The following is an 18781-nucleotide window of genomic DNA, read 5'->3' on the forward strand; positions in this document are numbered from 1 at the left end:
GCTCAGGTGCTATCTCATGAAAATACTTGTAGAAAATAGCTATCTCACATACACTGAGAGAAAATTTCTTTCTTGGTGATCAATTTAGTCAGGATTAATAAACAACATGTGTAAAGAACTAGCGCATCAAGGAAATGTTAGTAAAATAGATGATCATACGGGGGGGGGGGAAATCAAACAAAAATCATGAAATTAAGACAAGTGCTAAATGTGACTGCCTTGGTGTGTATATTGTGTATAATAAATAATTATTGAATGCCAAGTGGTTTCCATGATCTGAAGGCAGTCCAGTCTGGCAAACCAAATAGCAGGAAATGCAGCATGTGAATGAAAGCAAAAAAAGTGTTGCATGAAGGAAAATGCGGTTTAATCAGGAGATTTTTGTCAGGAATAAATTCAGTATTTCAGTCCTGCTGAATCTCTATACGCTGTCCAGGTTGCCAGGGGTGAGACTGACACCCGCAGTGAATCCAAACCAAGCTCCAGCCCCGCTGTACAATTGCTTCATAAATTCCTTTCATCACTGCTGTTCACTGCGCAGAGCCTTCCCACTTGAACCTGGTGTTTTACAGTTTGGAATATCTCCGGAAAAGATAGAGCTTGTATCGGAGGTTAAACACCACTCTCAAAATAAGCATTTTTATTTTGTTTTCTTTTGTGTTAAGTTCTGTCATTAGTCCAGAAAGGATGGTGAAAGCAAAAGAAACAGAGAGAAAGCGTAACAACTGAGAATATCAGCTAAAAGTGTAGCTGGTTTTATTTCCATCCAAACATCGCTTTGTCTATATGCTATTCTGTCAGATGTCATGTCCGTAGATTTGTTTTTAAAGGGAATGTACTCTGGCTAGGTTTGATTGAGCATCACAGACAGAGTAATTTATGGTTGGAAGCTGAAGCTAGTAACAAACACATCGCCAAAGCCTCGCTGGCAAGGGGATTCCTTAAGTGATGTCTCTAGTCCATTTATAAAGTCTTTACACATGATGAAAGGATTCTGTGCTGCTGATTCTCAATGAATGAACAATATTCCATGAAGAAAACCTACAGTAATTGGTCTTGAACATTCTTATAATTGCAAACACATATCTTTAGCAATCGATGCAGCTGATTCTGGGCATGCCAGGCATTTCTTCAGTCAATGCCAACTTATAAAAAAATCTGTGTGTTTTGGTTACAAACAGAGGATAGATATATCTATTCCTCTTGGGCTATGGATCTACCACTCTATTATTTAATCAATCTGCCCATCTCATCATTGGTTATGCAGTCTATCTGTGTTACTGAAGTCCTTTGCAAAGTGTTTCAGTCTTCTGGATTTTAAACTGCTTAAAGTTTTTTAAAGAAAAAATGAGAAAGAGAAAATATAGATGTCTCCAATAACTTTTGTACCTCTTCCACCCCAAAAGGTAAAAAAGTTTCATATTGTTATAGCATATCCTATTGTTAGGGACCTGCGGGTTCTCATGCTCACTAACATATTCAGAAACCTTGGAGTACAGAGCTAATTAAAACAGATCGACCCTCCAATGAAGTCTGTACTCCACATGCTGAAACACAAGCTGTATTACCATTTTTCTGCTCTGTTTTCTAGTAAAACTTTCAGTAGTAACATTGTGATCTTGATTGGACATGTTTGTTTGTAATGCGCTGACTGGAGAAGGAAGATGTTTTCAGTCTCAGGCCTAATTGGAACACCAGAGACATCAAGACTTAGCCCATTGAGCATTGACTGAGATCAGTCTCCAAAATTCTGGAATTCCCAGACTAACTAAAACAACCTGGTGTGCGGCCTGTCATCAACTGGGGTATCCACAATTTCTGTCTGAGAATACCCAGTCAAGGAATGGACTCTGCTTCTCTGAACACAGAGAAGAATATAGTCTTAGGAAGTCTCAAAGTAAGGCAATTATTTTTCCCAAGTCAGGGTGAATACAATGAGGAGGAAAATACAGACTTCCAGGGGAGGCAACGAAGAACAATGGTGGTCTAAGAGGAGGTCCTGCTATGGATTGCTATTTTTGTGGATTACAGAATGGTTCTTTTGGGAGATCTTAGTCAACTTCCACTTCAGAGAGGTGTCAGAGGATAGCTACATTTCTTCCCCAAAAGGTTGACCAAAAAACTAAAACTCTTAGATAACCCTCAGCAAGTGTAGAATAGAAAAGGAGTACTTGTGGCACCTTAGAGACTAACACATTTATTTGAGCATAAGCTTTCGTGAGCTAGTGAGCTGTAGCTCATGAAAGCTTATGCTCAAATAAATTTGTTAGTCTCTACAGTGCCACAAGTACTCCTTTTCTTTTTTGCAAATACAGACTAACACGGCTGCTACTCTGAAATAAGTGTAGAATATGAATGACAAGCAGATGTGCATGAGTCCTGGCCTTGAAGAAATGCATGTCAGAGGATGTTACTGAGATTAAGCCCTGGTCTACACTACGGGGTTAGGTCGAATTTAGCTGCATTAGGTCGATTTAAAAATGAATGCCTCTACACAATGAACCCTGTTCCTAAAGGGGTCTTGAAATAGAATTCTGTACTCCTCCCCAGTGAGGGGAGTAGCGCTCAAATCGACCTTGTTGGGTCAATTTTGGGGTAGTTCAGACACAATTCGATGGTATTGGCCTCCGGGAGCTATCCCAGAGTGCTCCAATGTGGCTGCTCAGGACAGCACTTTGAACTCCGATGCACTAGCCAGGTACTTAGGAAAAGCCCTAGGAAATTTTGAATTTCATGTCCTGTTTGGTCAGCGTGGCGCGCTCAGCAGCACAGGTGACCATGCAGTCCCCCCCAGAATCACAAATGAGCTCCAGCATAGACCGAAAGGGAGACACTGGATCTGATTGCTGTATGGGGAGAAGAATCTGTGCAGACCGAACTCCGATCAAAAAGAAGAAATGCTAATATATATGCCAAAATCGCACAGGGCTTGGTGGAGAGAGGCTACAACAGGGACACATAGCAGTGCCGCGTGAAAGTCCGGGAGCTCAGGCAAGCCTACCAAAAGACAAAGGAGGCAAACGGTCGCTCTGGGTCAGAGCCCCATACATGCCACTTCTATGATCAACTTCATGGCATTCTGTGGGGGGGACCCTATCACTACCCACCAGTGTCCATGGACACCTGCAAGGGGGGAGTCTCACGCAACAGAGAGGAGGATTTCGTGGAGGAGGCGGAGGAGAATGTGCAGCAGGCAAGCGGTGAATCCGTTCTCCCCAACAGCCAGGACCTTTTCATCACCCTGGAGCCAATACCCGCCCAAGGCGGGGTCCCCAACCCTGAAGCCGGAGAAGGCAGCTCTGGTGAATGTACATTTGTAACTACAGAACAGCGTTTAAAAACAATAGTGTGCAATGTTTGATTTGCCCTGAAGCATTGGGATTCATTCACGACCAGTACAGCTACTGGAAAAGTCTGTTAACATATCTGGGGATGGAGCGGGAATCCTCTAGGGATATCTCCATGAAGCTCTCCTGGAGGTACTCTGAAAGCCTCTGCAGAAGGTTTCTGGGGAGGGCTGCCTTATTTCGTCCTCCATGGTAGGACACTTTATCACGCCAAGCCAGTAGCAAGTAGTCTGGAATCATTGCAGCACAAAGCATGGCAGCGAATGGTCCTTGGTTTTGGTCGTGTTCAAGCAACATTCGATCTATATCTTTCTGTGTTAGCCTCAGGAGAGTGATATCATTCATGGTCACCTGGTTGAAATAGGGGAATTTTTGTAAGGGATCAGTAAAAGGACTCCGTTCATGCTGGGTTGTTTGCGCTTGGCTAAAAGGGATCATCCCAGAGAATAGCCACGCGGTGGGGTGGGGAGGAGGCATGTGCTGCACATCCACCTGAAAACCGCAGCCCCTCCTTTTAAATGTGAAACCCAACCGGCATTGTTTGCTATGAAAAAGGACGGTGCTGCAGTTTGAAACCATTCCCACATGTTATGAAAGCATAAGAAGCCAACTCCGCATACCAATAGGCTTACTATAGCTGCCTGGAAATCAAATTCTGTTGTCCAGCTGTTTGTGATGTGTCACCAGCAGGTGCTCAATATAAAAAAGGCAAAATGCGACCTTGTACCTAAAGCACATGAGCTGTCTGCTGTGAATTGCTTGATTCACTGTGAAAGAGTCTCCCTTTTGTTCTCAAAAATGTATCATCTTAAATTTTGCTCTCCCTTTTTATCTCCCCCCCAAATGCAGATGTTTCTATGCTCCCCCTATCATCTCCGTCCCTGAGGTTATCACAGATTAGAAGGTGAAAAAAAAGCACTCGTGATGACATGTTTTCCGAGCTCATGCAGTCCTCCCGCACTGATAGGGCACAGCTTAATGCATGGAGGCATTCAATGGCAAAGGCCAGGAAAGCATTAATTGAGCGCAAAGAGCAGAGGCAGGAGGCGGTGCTGAGGGTAATGGGGGAGCAAACGGACATGATGAAGCATCTGTTGGAGAAAAGCCAACAAGAGCACAGACTCCCACTGCATCCACTGTATAACCGCCTGCCCTCCTCCCCAAGTTCCATATCCTCCTCACCCAGACGCCCAAGAACGCAGTGGGGGAGGCTCCGGGCACCCAGCCACTCCACTCCAGAGGATGACCCAAGCAACAGAAGGCTGTCATTCAAGCAGTTCTGTTTTGTAGTGTGGCTACAATAAGCAATGTGGCCTTGTCCTTCCCTCTTCCCACACCCCACCCCACCCGGGCTACCTTGTCAGTTATCTCACTTTTTTTTTTAAATAAGAAAGAAAGAATGCATGGTTTCAAAACAATAGTTACTTTATTTCTTTTGCCAGCTGTGATTGAAGGGGGGAGGGTGGTTGGCTTACAGGGAATTAAAATCAACAAAGGGGGAGGGTTTGTAGCAAGGAGAAATACACAACTGTCACACCGTAGCCTGGGCAGTCATGAAACTGGTTTTCAAAGCCTCTCTGATGCACAGCATGTCTAGCTGTGCTCTTCTAATCACCCTGGTATCTGGCTGCTCAAAATCAGCCACCAGGCAATTTTCCTCAACCTCCTGCCCCACCATAAATGTCTCCTCTTTACTCTCACAGATATTATGGAGCACACAGCAAGCAGCAATAACAATGGGAATGTTGGTTGCGCTGAGGTCTAACCTAGTCAGCAAACAGCTCCAGCCAGCTTTTAAAGTCCAAAGATACATTCTACCACCCTCTGCACTTGCTCAGCCTATGGTTGAACTGCTTCTTACTACTGTCCAGGCTGCCTGTGTACGGCTTCATGAGCCATGGGAGCAAGGGCTAGGCTGGCTCCCCAAGGATAACTATTGGCATTTCAACATCCCCAACGTTAATCTTCTGGTCTGGGAAGTAAGTCCCTTCTTGCAACTGCTTGAACAGCCTGGAGTTCCTAAAGATGCAAGTGTCATGCACCTTTCCCGGCCATTCCATGTTGATGTTGGTGAAACGTCCCTCATGATCCACCAGTGCTTGCAGCACCATTGAGAAGTACCCCTTGTGGTTTAGGTACTGGTTGGCAAGATGGTCTGGTGCCAAGACAGAGATATGTGTTCCGTCTATCGCCCCACCACACTTAGGGAACCCCATTGCAGCAAAGCCATACACTACGATCTGCATATTTCCCAGAGTCACTACCCTTGATAACAGACCGTCAGTGATTACATTGGCTACTTGGATCACCGCAGTCCCCACAGTAGACATGCCCACTCCAAATTGATTCCCGACTGACGGGTAGCAGTCAGGCGTTGCAAGCTTCCACAGGCTATTGCCACTTTCTTCTCAACTGTCAGGGCAGTTGTCACCTTGGTATTCCTGCGCTTTCAGGGGAAAGCAACTCACAAAGTTCAAGGAAAGTGTCCTTACGCATGAGAAAGTTTCGGAGCCACTGTGAATCATCCCATACCTGCAACAGTATGCAGTCCCACCAGTCTGTGCTTGTTTGCCAGAACTGGCGTTCCACCGTATCAACCAGCCCCACTGCCACCATGATGTCTCAATTGCCACAGCCCGTGCTTTCAGGAACGTCTGTGTCCATATCCTCATCACAATCGCCCTTGTGCTGGCATCTCTTAGCCCAGTTCTGCACATACTCTAGGATAATGCGCGAGATAATGCTCACAACAGTAGTGATGAGCTGAGTGGGCTCCATGCTTGCCATGGTATGGTGTCTGCACAGGTAACCCAGGAAAAAAGGCACGAAACGATTGTCTGCCATTGCTTTCACGGAGAGAGGGAGGGAGGTGACTGACGACATGTACCTAAAACTATCCGCGACAATGTTTTTGCCCCATCAGTCATTGGGAGCTTAACCCAGAATTCCAATGGGCAGCGGAGACTGCGGGAACTGTGGGATAGCTACCCACAGTGCACAGCTCCGTAAGTCGATGCTAGCCACGGTAGTGAGGACGCACTCTGCTGACTTAATGCGCTTAGTGGGGACATACACAATCGACAGACAGCTGCAGCGGCACAGGAGCCAGCAAACAGAGCTGTAAACAGGGGAGTTTGAGTGGGAGTATGTATTGTGGTGCTTGTTTGGGGTTTGTTTTTGCTGTGGGGGGGTGGTATTTTGGTGTGGTTTGTGTTTCCCAGATTAACAGGATTTAGGTGGGAAGATCCGAGGTCTGGAGATGCAGGTGGAAAGTCTGGTTGAGTTTAGGAAGGGGTTTGAGCTGATGATGGAGCAAAGACATGAGGTATCTGAAGGGAAAAGCTCAGATTGCAGATGGAAGCAGGACTGAGAATTTTGAGGGGAGACTGGGTGAGAAAAGTGGTCAGTGGAAGCATGTGACTAAAAGAACCAGGCAGAGGAAAAGACGGGCTAGTGAAGCAGAAATAGAGCTTAGGAACAGGTTTGCAGAGTTGGAAAATGAAGAAGGGGCAGGTAGTCACTGAAGGTGGAAGGGCAAGGAAGAAGAGAAGAGAGGCTAGTCCTATAGGAAAAGGAGAAGAGTTAAGGGAGATTACACCAAATATGAGCCCCAGTAGGATACAGGATGGGTTGAAGAGGATTATAAGGGAAAATAGGAATGGAAAGAACTTTCAGCCAGAGGGAACAGGGGAGAGACTGGAGAATAGCACCGTCACCAGGAAAAGGCAGGTCTACGTGATCAGGGACTCTTTATTGAGAAGAATAGACAGGCCTGTAACTAGAGCTGATCCAGAGAATAGAAGGGTGTGCTGTCTTCCGGGTGCTAAGATACGGGATGTAGACCTGAGGTTGAAAAGGATCCTAAAGGGAGCGGGAAAGAATCCCCTAATTATCCTTCATGTGGGAACAAATGATACGGCTAGATTCTCGCTGGAAAGTATTAAGGGAGACTATGCTAGGCTGGGGAAGACGCTTAAGGAAATCAAGGGTCAGGTGATCTTTAGTGGGATCCTGCCTGTTCCTAGAGAAGGGCAACAAAGGTGTGACAAGATTATGACTGTCAACAGATGGCTTAAGCAGTGGTGCTATAAGGACGGCTTTGGGATGTATGGCCACTGGGAGGCATTCATGGACAGAGGACAGTTCTCTCGGGATGGACTTCATCTGAGTAGGGAAGGAAATACACTTCTAGGATCAGGGCTGGCACAACTAATAAAGAGAGTTTTAAACTAGGAATTTGGGGGAGATGGTTGGGAGACGTCCAGGTAATCTCCACGCCAGATTTTAGCATTGAGAGGGAAGAAGACTAAGTAGGAAAGGATACAGCCGTGGGTAGGAGAATGTATATAAGGAGCGAGGGCAGTGTGGATACCAGTCTAATAGGTTATACTGGCTGTAGAATGACTGTGCCTAATAGGGTACAAAATGTGAGCGAGGCCAAAGAGCAAAAATTAAGATGTTTGTACACCAATGCGAGGAGCCTAGGTAACAAAATGGAGGAACTAGAGCTACTGGTGCAGGAAGTGAAACCAGATATTATAGGGATAACGGAAGCATGGTGGAATAGTAGTCATGACTGGACTACAGGTATTGAAGGGTATGTGCTGTTTAGGAAAGACAAAAACAAAGGTAAAGGTGGTGGAGTAGCATTGTATATCAATGATGAGGTAGAATGTAAAGAAATAAGAAGCGATGCAATGGATAAGACAGAGTCTGTCTGGGCAAAAATTACATTGGGGAAGATAACTAGTCGAGCCTCTCCTACAATAGTGCTTGGGGTGTGCTATAGACCTCCGGGATCTAATTTGGATATGGATAGAGCCCTTTTTAAGGTTTTTAATAAAGTAAATACTAATGGAAACTGCATGATCATGGGAGACTTTAACTTCCCAGATATAGACTGGAGGACCAGTGCTAGTAATAATAATAGGGCTCAGATTTTCCTAGATGCGATAGCTGATGGATTCCTTCATCAAGTAGTTGCTGAACCAACTAGAGGGGATGCCATTTTAGATTTAATTTTGATGAGTAGCGAGGACCTCATAGAAGAAATGGTTGTAGGGGATCATCTTGGTTCAAGTGATCATGAGCTAATTCAGTTCAAACTAAATGGAAGGATTAACAAAAATAAATCTGCAACTAGAGTTTTTAATTTCAAAAGGGCTGACTTTCAAAAATTAAGGAAATTAGTTAGGGAAGTGGATTGGACTGAAGAATTTATGGATCTAAAGGAAGAGGAAGCCTGGGATTACTTTAAATCAAAGCTGCAGAAGCTATCGGAAGCCTGTATCCCAAGAAAGAGGAAAAAATTCATAGGCAGGAGTTGTAGACCGAGCTGGATGAGCAAGCATCTTAGAGAGGTGATTAAGAAGAAGCAAAAAGCATACAGGGAGTGGAAGATGGGAGGGATCAGCAAGGAAAGCTACCTAATTGAGGTCAGAACATGTAGGGATAAAGTGAGACAAGCTAAAAGTCGAGTAGAGTTGGACCTTGCAAAGGGAATTAAAACCAATAGTAAAAGGTTCTATAGCCATATAAATAAGAAGAAAACTAAGAAAGAAGAAGTGGGGCCGCTAAACACTGAGGATGGAGTGGAGGTTAAAGATAATCTAGGCATGGCCCAATATCTAAACAAATATTTTGCCTCAGTCTTTAATAAGGCTAAAGAGGATCTTAGGGATAATGGTAGCATGACAAATGGGAATGAGGATATGGAGGTAGATATTACCATACCTGAGGTGGAAGCGAAACTGACACAGCTTAATGGGACTAAATCGGGGGGCCCAGATAATCTTCATCCAAGAATATTAAAGGAATTGTCACCTGAAATTGCAAGCCCATTAGCAAGAATTTTTAATGAATCTGTAAACTCAGGAGTTGTACCGAATGATTGGAGAATTGCTGATATAGTTCCTATTTTTAAGGGAAAAAAAAAGTGATCCGGGTAACTACAGGCCTGTTAGTTTCACATCTGTAGCATGCAAGGTCCTGGAAAAAATTTTGAAGGAGAAATTAGTTAAGGACATTGAAGTCAATGGTAAATGAGACAAAATACAACATGGTTTTACAAAAGGTAGATCGTGCCAAACCAACCTGATCTCCTTCTTTGAGAAAGTAACAGATTTTTTAGATAAAGGAAACGCAGTGGATCTAATTTACCTAGATTTCAGTAAGGCATTTGATACCGTGCCACATGGGGAATTATTAGTTAAATTGGAAAAGATGGGGATCAATATGAACATGAAAAGGTGGATAAGGAATTGGTTAAAAGGGAGACTACAACAGCTCCTACTGAAAGGCGAACTGTCAGGCTGGAGGGAGGTTACCAGTGGAGTTCCTCAGGGATCAGTTTTGGGACCAATCTTATTTAATCTTTTTATTACTGACCTCGGCACAAAACGTGGGAGTTTGTATCATCTGCAAACTTTATTAGCAAAGCTGGGAGGTATTGCCAATTCAGAGAAGGATCGGGATATTATACAGGAGGATCTGGATGACCTTGTAAACTGGAGTAATAGTAATAGGATGAAATTTAATAGTGAGAAGTGTAAGGTTATGAATTTAGGGATTAATACGAAGAATTTTAGTTATAAGTTGGGGACGCATCAATTAGAAGTAACGGAAGAGGAGAAGGACCTTGGCGTATTGGTTGATCATAGGATGACTATGAGTTGCCAATGTGATATGGCTGTGAAAAAGCTAATGCAGTTTTGGGATGCATCAGGAGAGGTATTTCCAGTAGGGATAAGGAGTTTTAGTACCATTATACAAGGCACTGGTGAGACCTCAACTGGAATACTGTGTGCAGTTCTGGTCTCCCATGTTTAAAAAGGATGAATTCAAACTGGAGCAGGTACAGAGAAGGGCTACTAGGATGATCCGAGGAATGGAAAACTTGTCTTATGAAAGGAGACTTAAGGAGCTTGGCTGTTTAGCCTAACTAAAAGAAGGTTATGGGGAGATATGATTGCTCTCTATAAATTTATCAGAGGAATAAATACAGGAGAGGGAGAGGAATTATTTAAGATCAGCACCAATGTGGACACAAGAACAAATGGGTATAAACTGGCCACCAGGAAGTTTAGACTTGTAATTAGATGAAGGTTTCTAACCACCAGAGGAGTGAAGTTTTGGAATAGCCTTCCAAGGGAAGCAGTGGGGGCAAAAGATCTATCTGGCTTTAAGATTCTACTTGATAAGTTTATGGAGGAGATGGTATGATGGGATAATGTGATTTTGGTAATTAATTGATCTTTAAATATTCAGGGTAAATAGGCCTAATCCCCTGAGATGGGCTATTAGATGGATGGGATCTGAGTTACCCAGGAAAGAATTTTCTGTAGTGTCTGGCTGGTGAATCTTGCCCATATGTTCAGGGTTTAGCTGATCGCCATTTTGGGGTCAAGAAGGAATTTTCCTCCAGGGCAGATTGGAAGAGGACCTGGAGTTTTTTTGCCTTCCTCTGTAGCATGGGGCACGGGTCACTTGAGGGAGGATTCTCTGCTCCTTGAAGTCTTTAAACCACGATTTGAGGACTTCAATAGTTCAGACATAGGTGAGGTTTTTTGTAGGAGTGGGTGGGTGAGATTCTGTGGCCTGTGTTGTGCAGGAGGTCGGACTAGATGATCAGAATGGTCCCTTCTGACCTTAGTGTCTATGAATCTATGACTGTATATAATCGATTTCTAAAACTCGACTTCTATAAAATTGACCTAATTTCGTAATGTAGACATACCCTTAGATTACAACCAGTCCATCTCATGTAGGGAACACTTTGCAGAGGTTAACATCCAGGCTTGGAGGTGTCAGAGGTTTTATTTCTACATGGGGGGTTCACATATGGACTCACAATGTTTGAGACAATGGCAAGCTAAAGTAATAATAAAAGCCCTACAGTTTCAGAAGTGAGTTTGGACAGTCTGGGGGCTGACTGAGATGTAGATTTGGAAATTTCTGTTGATGTGCTTAAGTGCAGAGTAGAAGGCACAATATGGAAAAAAATCACCTTTTCAATTTACATTTATTGACTATGTAGCACAACTTAGCCTTTACATGCATTGGGGCCCTCTTAGCTTTTTTTAAAGTAATAATGAGAACTGTTGGCAATGGGGAGGCACCCCAACATCTCTATTACCTTCGTGTAGAATTCCCTAAAAAGAGAGTCTTTTGGAATAATGTGTGCACAAGGAGAAGCTTTATTTTAGATATAAGACTTGGTGTGAAAATCAGAAATATTCTTTCCGGCTTGTCTTAGTTTTAACAGATAGCTGCGTAAACACTAGTACCTGTTTCTGTGGGCTGATCTCATGGCCAGATGATTGTCTCTCCAAAGGTGAAGGTCTAGCCAGGAGCAAAGTGAGAACTGGTAATATAGTCCATCAGAACTGGCACCTCATGAACCTCTGGCATTTGAAAGAGAAGTGAGCCTTGGGACTCTTGTGGTCGCCATTTATTATGTTAACGATTGATAGTAGAGTTGCAAGTAATATGAAATATAATGTACGGTATTGTTGATCTACACCTTTTGTTACCCAGAAATGGTGTAGATATTTCTAGTCTATTTACTCATTTAATCTTCTCTTCTTATTTCTGCTTTTCCTGAACTTGGGTTCTGTGGTGACCTTTGCTATTCTTTCATTGTTTTCTTAATGTGTTTCCTTTTTTTCAAAATGATTGTATATGTTACATGCAGGATTATAAACACAAAGTCTTGTATTATAGATTATCCTCTGTTTAACTTCCTCTTTTCAGTTTGTGATACTAAATCAAGACAGGTTTCAGAGTAGCAGCCGTGTTAGTCTGTATTTGCAAAAAGAAAAGGAGTACTTGTGGCACCTTAGAAACTAACAAATTTATTTGAGCATAAGCTTTCGTGAGCTACAGCTCACTTCATCGGATGCATTCCTGAAGCTGTAGCTCATGAAAGCTTATGCTCAAATAAATTTGTTAGTCTCTAAGGTGCCACAAGTACTCCTTAAATCAAAACAATACACATTAAATCACAAAAAGATAGGCTATATTGTGTTGTACTGTAATTTAAGCCATCCTGGTCAGATTATGAGTATCTGTTTTATCTGTTATGTAAATGTAATTATTTAAAACCATGGTAATCTATTTCACGACACCTGCCTCACTTTGGTTTGTTTCAGAGCAAATGATATGCTGTTCACGACTTACCAGTGCAAGCTAATACTTTTTTTACTTCTTAAGATTCTTTATTTCAGCCTTTATTGTAATTTTCCTTTAATTTCACAAGTTCTCCAGTTGGTGCGGGGCGATCTATGAATGAACTCCCAGTAGCATTGATAGTAGTCAGCTGTGTAAACTTTCCTCCCCACGGCATTTATAAGACAATAGACCCTTCACATTTAAATTAGTTCAGTGTGGTGTCAACTCCCCTGATGCTCAACTCACTTCCCAATAGTACTATTTATAAAACAGAAAGAGGGCCCTAATGTAATTGTAAATAACTTTGCCCTGAATTTAGCAATCTAAAGTTACTGAAGCACTTCATATTTTAAGAGAGTCTTGATCTTTCAATCTAAACCACTTTTTTCTGCGTTGGTCTTTTCTTTTGTTCTGTTTCAAGCCCCCCATATCTCTGGAGCACAGGAATTAAGCCTCAATTCAGAAAACAGCTGAAGCATGTGCAATGAGATTTTTAGCACCTTCTCAAAGTTAACTTCATGCTTATGTGCTCCCCTGGATAGGCATGGATTAAGCAGGTGTTCAGGGCCACCCTTAAAAGCAGGCAAAGGAGTATGGTTGTCCTGAGTGCCAACTTCTGGGGGTACCACATCTAGGGCTGGCCTTGCAGGTGCTTAAGTGCTTTGCTGAAACAGAACTTTAATATTGACAAGGATCAGCATTAATTCCCGCACTAATACTGCAGCACACTACATGATTCAATGAACCCGATAGCATTCCAGAACTTGATTTCTTTACTTTTAAACTCTTTTTAAAAGTAAGGAAAAATATCACTTCAAAGCTTTAATATGCTTTTTTGTTACACTGGCACTTTTCAATGCGTTGTTTTAAGGGTATGTCAAATAATTTTGGCACTGTAACTTTTGGGGATATATTTTCAAAATCCTGGGAAACAATTTACCTGCATGACTTGCACTGATGTTAATCACGTGGCTAAATCCCCAAGTGCTGCTTTGAAAATTCATCACTTTCATGTTCAAAAAATAAGCAGACTCAAAGGAAAAAGTTACTCTCTTTTGCATCCTTAAATCAACACAGAGGCCTAAAGTTATAGCATGATTCAAATATATTGTGCTATGCAACATCATAAACCAGAGTGTTTTTGCGGCCCAAATCACTTAACGCATAAAGGTTAATGGAAATGTCTGATGTAGTAGAAGGGACCAACTCATTCGAATCCAGATTCTTAAATTACTTATTGGATGTCATCTGGCCAAAGTAATCACATTCCCGACTCCTGCTGTTTCTGTGCTTCTTTCTGCAAGTAAACAAAATCTGGTCTTAACCTACCAAAAGTTATATTCTCAATGTCACTGCCAGTATAGCAGATAATTAGGATGCTGCCTTATGATACCCTCATTGCAAAGAGTACGTATGAATGTATTCCTTAATGAGCAAAAGTCCTATGAATCACAGGTTTGATTGGGGAAAATGCTCAGGATGAAATCCTGGCCCCAGTGAAGTCAATAGAACCACTCCTATAGATTCCAGTTAAGCCAGGATTTCATGTCCAAGTTTTTGGATGAGTATCTGAAGTATTTGCCTTTTTCATCCGCAACGGTAGGTTAGAATTCTCATGAGATTTCAGAGAGTCCTCCTCCAGGTTGTTCCAGAAATGCCAAAAGGCCAGTTTTTCCTAGGAGATGGTAGCACATCTGTTACTAGTTTCAGCTGGAACCTAGAAATGCATGGGCATGCATGATGATGAAGAATAATGGGGGTGCAGTTGGGAAAGCCGATGAAGCTTTTTCAAACCTTTTAAAAGTTTTGGTGTCCGTTTGGAATAATGTTCAGTTTATTTTTTATCCTATTTTGCCCACTGGTAATTGTGGTTACAGCTGACACTAAAAAGATATGTGGAGACACACAAAAATATTAAATTGATGGAACTTTTTCTAACTTCCCAAATGGTTCCCATTCAGGTCAAGCTTTTTTTCAAGTCAGCTCTAATATCCATATTTAGACTGTAAGCTCTTTAGGGCAGTGGCTGTCACTTATGATGGGTTTGTACAACTCCTCACACAAGGGGGTCCCAGTCATGATTGAGGCCCTGTAGGTGCTTCCACATTACACATAAATAAGAGAGTTAACTGTCCCTGGTGTATGTTTGTTTGGTTTCTTTTGAATTGAGAACAGTAATAATCTTTGGCCCAGCATTAGAACTGCCTGACCTTTCTGAAGTCATGGATTTGATCTGCAAGCCATGTTGTGCTGACGGTCTTCACAGAGTAGAAATTAAGTATTGTGTGACTGACAGGATTCCATTGCCAGGGCATAGCAGAACAAATCTGGTTGCGCAAAAATTGATTCTGGAAGCAGAGCTACCAGTCACACAAACTCTGTTTTTGTCTCAGTGCAACCTTTCTCTAAACTAGTCCAAAGTTTTTGAATCTGTACCTAAGATCACAATAACTTTCCTTTAAATTTATAATAAGTCTGATTATTCTGTTACTGTTCTGCTTGGTACTCTGATACCCTTAAATGCTGTCGCTTTCCTGTTTTAAATGAGACCCTCTTGCATCAAGTTTTACATCATATTTATTATTCTGTAGTCAGGACTTGCATACAGGGCTGGCCTTATCATGAGGTGAACTGAGGTGGCCGTCTCAGGTGCCAGACTGGGGGGAGGGGGGGTGCCACTAGGACCCAGAGTGTACAAAATTGTGTCTGCCACTGGTGCATATGTATTCTCTCTGCTCTAGATGCATAGAGATGGTGGAGTGCTGTGCTGGAGGAAGGAGGGCACAAGAGACATAACAGCAGGCAGGAGAAAAGGTGAGAGGGAATAACAGAAAGCAGCAGGAACTGCAGGGAGAGAGAGGAGGAGGAGTCTCTTATGTACCTCTCTAGCATCCCAGGAGCCTGGACTGATTAACACCAGCTTCTCAGGGAGCTTCCTGTTTCCTGCTGCTTCTCTGAACCCACTTGAGGAGAACAGGCAGTCAACTGAAGTAGTAGGAGCCAGTTAGGCCCTTAAGATGCTGATATCTTCCCCCACTCAGGCCCTACTACCAGCTTGCTTATTTGTCTCCTTCAATTGAGTCTTGAGAGCCACTATAGCTGGCACAGAACAGCAATCATGAGTGAAAGAAGAAAACGCCCCTCTGGGGCAGCATTCAGAAAAAAAAAAGAAAACAAAGGAAGCTTTTCTATCTAAGCAGGAAGGAGCTCTCCTGAGATACATAGAGACAAATGTTCACAGTGAGCCTTCCGGACCCAGTGAGGATGAGATTGGTGAGGAGATGTCTGATCTTCCAGTTAGTCAGAGTGCAGGTGACCTGGCAGCTACTGCAGCATCCATATCTCCATCTCAAATGGATGTAACCAGGTACATTCCTGAAGAAAAGTGTGGATCAGAGAAGAGTGTGGTGGAGGCACAAGAAACAGCTGCTGCTGAGTTTAGTTCCTTAAGTCTAGATGATCCAAGACTGTGGACCCACTTGAGCAGTAGCCTGAGGAACTTCCTTGTACTGCATGGTCCACAGCAAGCGAAAAACTTCATGTTCCCCAAAGACAATGAAAATAGAAGTTTCCACCCAACACATTACTGGCGTGAAATCCCCAGTGGTGGCAAAGTGGAGAGGCCATGGCTTATGTACTCAAAAACCCAGAATGCTGCGTACTGTTTTTGTGGCAAACTCTTCCATGTAATGTTCCAGCCACATTGGATTCTACAGGAACAAAGGACTGGAAAAATCTGGCTAGAAATCTGGCATGCCGTGAGAAGGCAGCAAATCACCAGAGAGCATTCCATAAATGGAAAGAGCTTGAGATGAGACTAAGGTTAAAGGCCACCATAGATCAGAATCAAGAGAAGTTTTCATCAGAGTCTCTTTACTGGCAAAATGTTCTGAAAAGGCTCATTGCCATTGTGAGAATGCTTGCTATCCAAAACCTAGCACTGCATGGCACTTCAGATCAGTTGTATGTGCTAAACAATGAAAACTTCCTTAAAATTGTGGAGTTGATGGCTGGGTTTGATGCTGTACTCCAGAAGAATCTAAGAAGAGTCACTACCCAAGAAATGTACACACGCCACTACCTTGGAAAAACAATTCAAAATGAGATCATACAGGACTGGCAACAAAAGTCAAACAGATTGTGGCAGATCTGAAGTCAGCAAGATATTACTCTGTTATTCTGGATGGCACACCTGACATCAGCCATACGGAACAAATGACTTTAATGGTGTGTTCTGTTGCGCAACAGAACCTAGTGAAAATGTCCCTGCAATGGTGACTGTCAGAGAGCATTTTCTAGAATTTATTGACATTGATGATACTACAGGAGCTGGTATGACAAATGTGCTTCTTAAAAAGCTGGAAGATACAGGAATTGCGATAGCTGACATGAGAGGTCAGGTCTATGATAATGGTGCCAACATGAGAGGAAAGAACAGAGGAATGCAGACACAGATCCGAGAATTAAACCCTCAAGCATTTTTTTGTCCCATGTAGTTCTCATTCATTGAACTTGGTGGTCAGTGATGCAGCATCATCTTCTAGTGAGGTTGCTGAATTTTTTAATGTAATTCAAAGCATCTACATATTTTTGTCTGCATCAACTCATCAGTGGCAAATTTTGAAGCAATATCTGGGAACATCCTCTCTGACACTAAAACCACTGAGTGCCACATGATAGGAAAGTCAAGTGGAGGCGATTAAAGCCTATCAAACACCAAATTGGGAAGACAGATAATGTCATAGTTGCCATTATGAAGGATAATGCTATGATGGGACCTGTTTGTGGGAGACCAGTGGCAGAGGGAAATGGAATCACCAGAAACATACATAACTTCACATTTCTGTGTAGCTTAGTGTTGTGGCATGACATACTGTTTGAAATAAATGTTGTAAGCAAGAGACTCCAAGGTGTTGACTTTGCTATATCTGGAGCAATGGAACAACTGGACAAAGCAAAGTCACACCTACAGTCTTACTAGTGAGATGAGGGATTTCAAAACGTTGTGAAGAGTGCACAGAAGTTGGCAGAGGAATTTCACACTGAAGCTATTTTCTCACCCATTCAAGAATACAAGAGTCACCGAAGAAGAAGACATTTTGATTACGAGGCATGGGATAATCCCGTAAGAGACCCCAAACAACAATTCAAAGTTGAATGCTTTAACCAGGTGCTAGATTGTGCAATAAAATCAGTTGAAGAACGTTTCATGCAGCTCAAGGAACACAGCAGTATATCTGGGATGTTGTATGATATTCCAAAACTCCTCAGTATACCTGAAGAAGACCTATACCAGCAATTCCTGGCACTTGAGATAGTGTTGACACATGATGACATGTGTGATATTGATGCGAGTGATTTAGGTGATGAACTGAAAGCCCTTTCCAGATACATTTCAGCAGGATCAACTCCAAAGGCTGTTCTGGAATATATGTTCACAAATAAGATGACCACCCTCTTTCCAAATGCTTTTGTTACTCTGCGCATACTTCTAACACTTCCTGTATCAGTTGCCAGTGAAGAACGCAGCTTCTCCAAGCTGAAATTAATAAAAACACATGTACACTCCACAACGACACAGGAGAGGCTGGTTGGACTTCCAACCATATCAATAGAGCATGAGCTGGCCCAGACTGTGGACCTTCAGCAGGAAGCAGTTCAAATCTTTGCAGCCAAGAAGGCACGGAAAGTACCACTTTGATTATTCAAAGAGATAAAAATGCCAGTGTTTACTAAGCAGACAAGAAAAGTTACCTTTGCTGTTCAGGCATTTGAAAATTAAGTGTTACTTAAAATTTTTGAATAAGGCATTTTAAGTTGTTAGTTCTCCTTTATTGCGGTAGGTAGCAGAGCAGTACCATGAGAGGAGTAGAACAGGAAGAAGGCAGAATTGAGACCTTTCAAAGTTTTGGCCCAAGCGAGGAGACATGGGGGCATCGTTTGAGCTCACCGCCTCAGGTGCCAAAATGTTGTGGGCTGGCCCTGCTTGCATACATATACTGAACAACAAAATATTCTTAAGAAATATTACCAAAAATTGTTTAAATTCAAATCATTTTTCTTGGCAAGTTTTTAAAACCCAAGTGAACTGAAAACCCAGACAACCACCTTGCTTTGTGGTGTTGACTGATTTGAATTGCAAGACAAATAATATGTTAGTTTTTACCTACCTAAAATACCTTGTAAATATTTCGGTTTTAACTATATTTAAGTCACAATCTGGATTTATGTTCTATTTAATCTATCCACTAATTTGATTGCATAAG

General features: G+C 42.5%; 1 protein-coding gene across 2 annotated transcripts in view; it reads left to right on the forward strand.

Moving 5' to 3' along the window:
• Positions 1-18781, forward strand: part of SLC35F1 (solute carrier family 35 member F1) — a 432911-nt gene that overhangs the window by 345759 nt on the left and 68371 nt on the right. The gene's annotated exons all lie outside the window — the stretch shown is intronic.

This window comes from Dermochelys coriacea, chromosome 3 (assembly GCF_009764565.3).
Source record: "Dermochelys coriacea isolate rDerCor1 chromosome 3, rDerCor1.pri.v4, whole genome shotgun sequence".
NCBI classification, from domain to species: Eukaryota; Metazoa; Chordata; order Testudines; family Dermochelyidae; genus Dermochelys; species Dermochelys coriacea.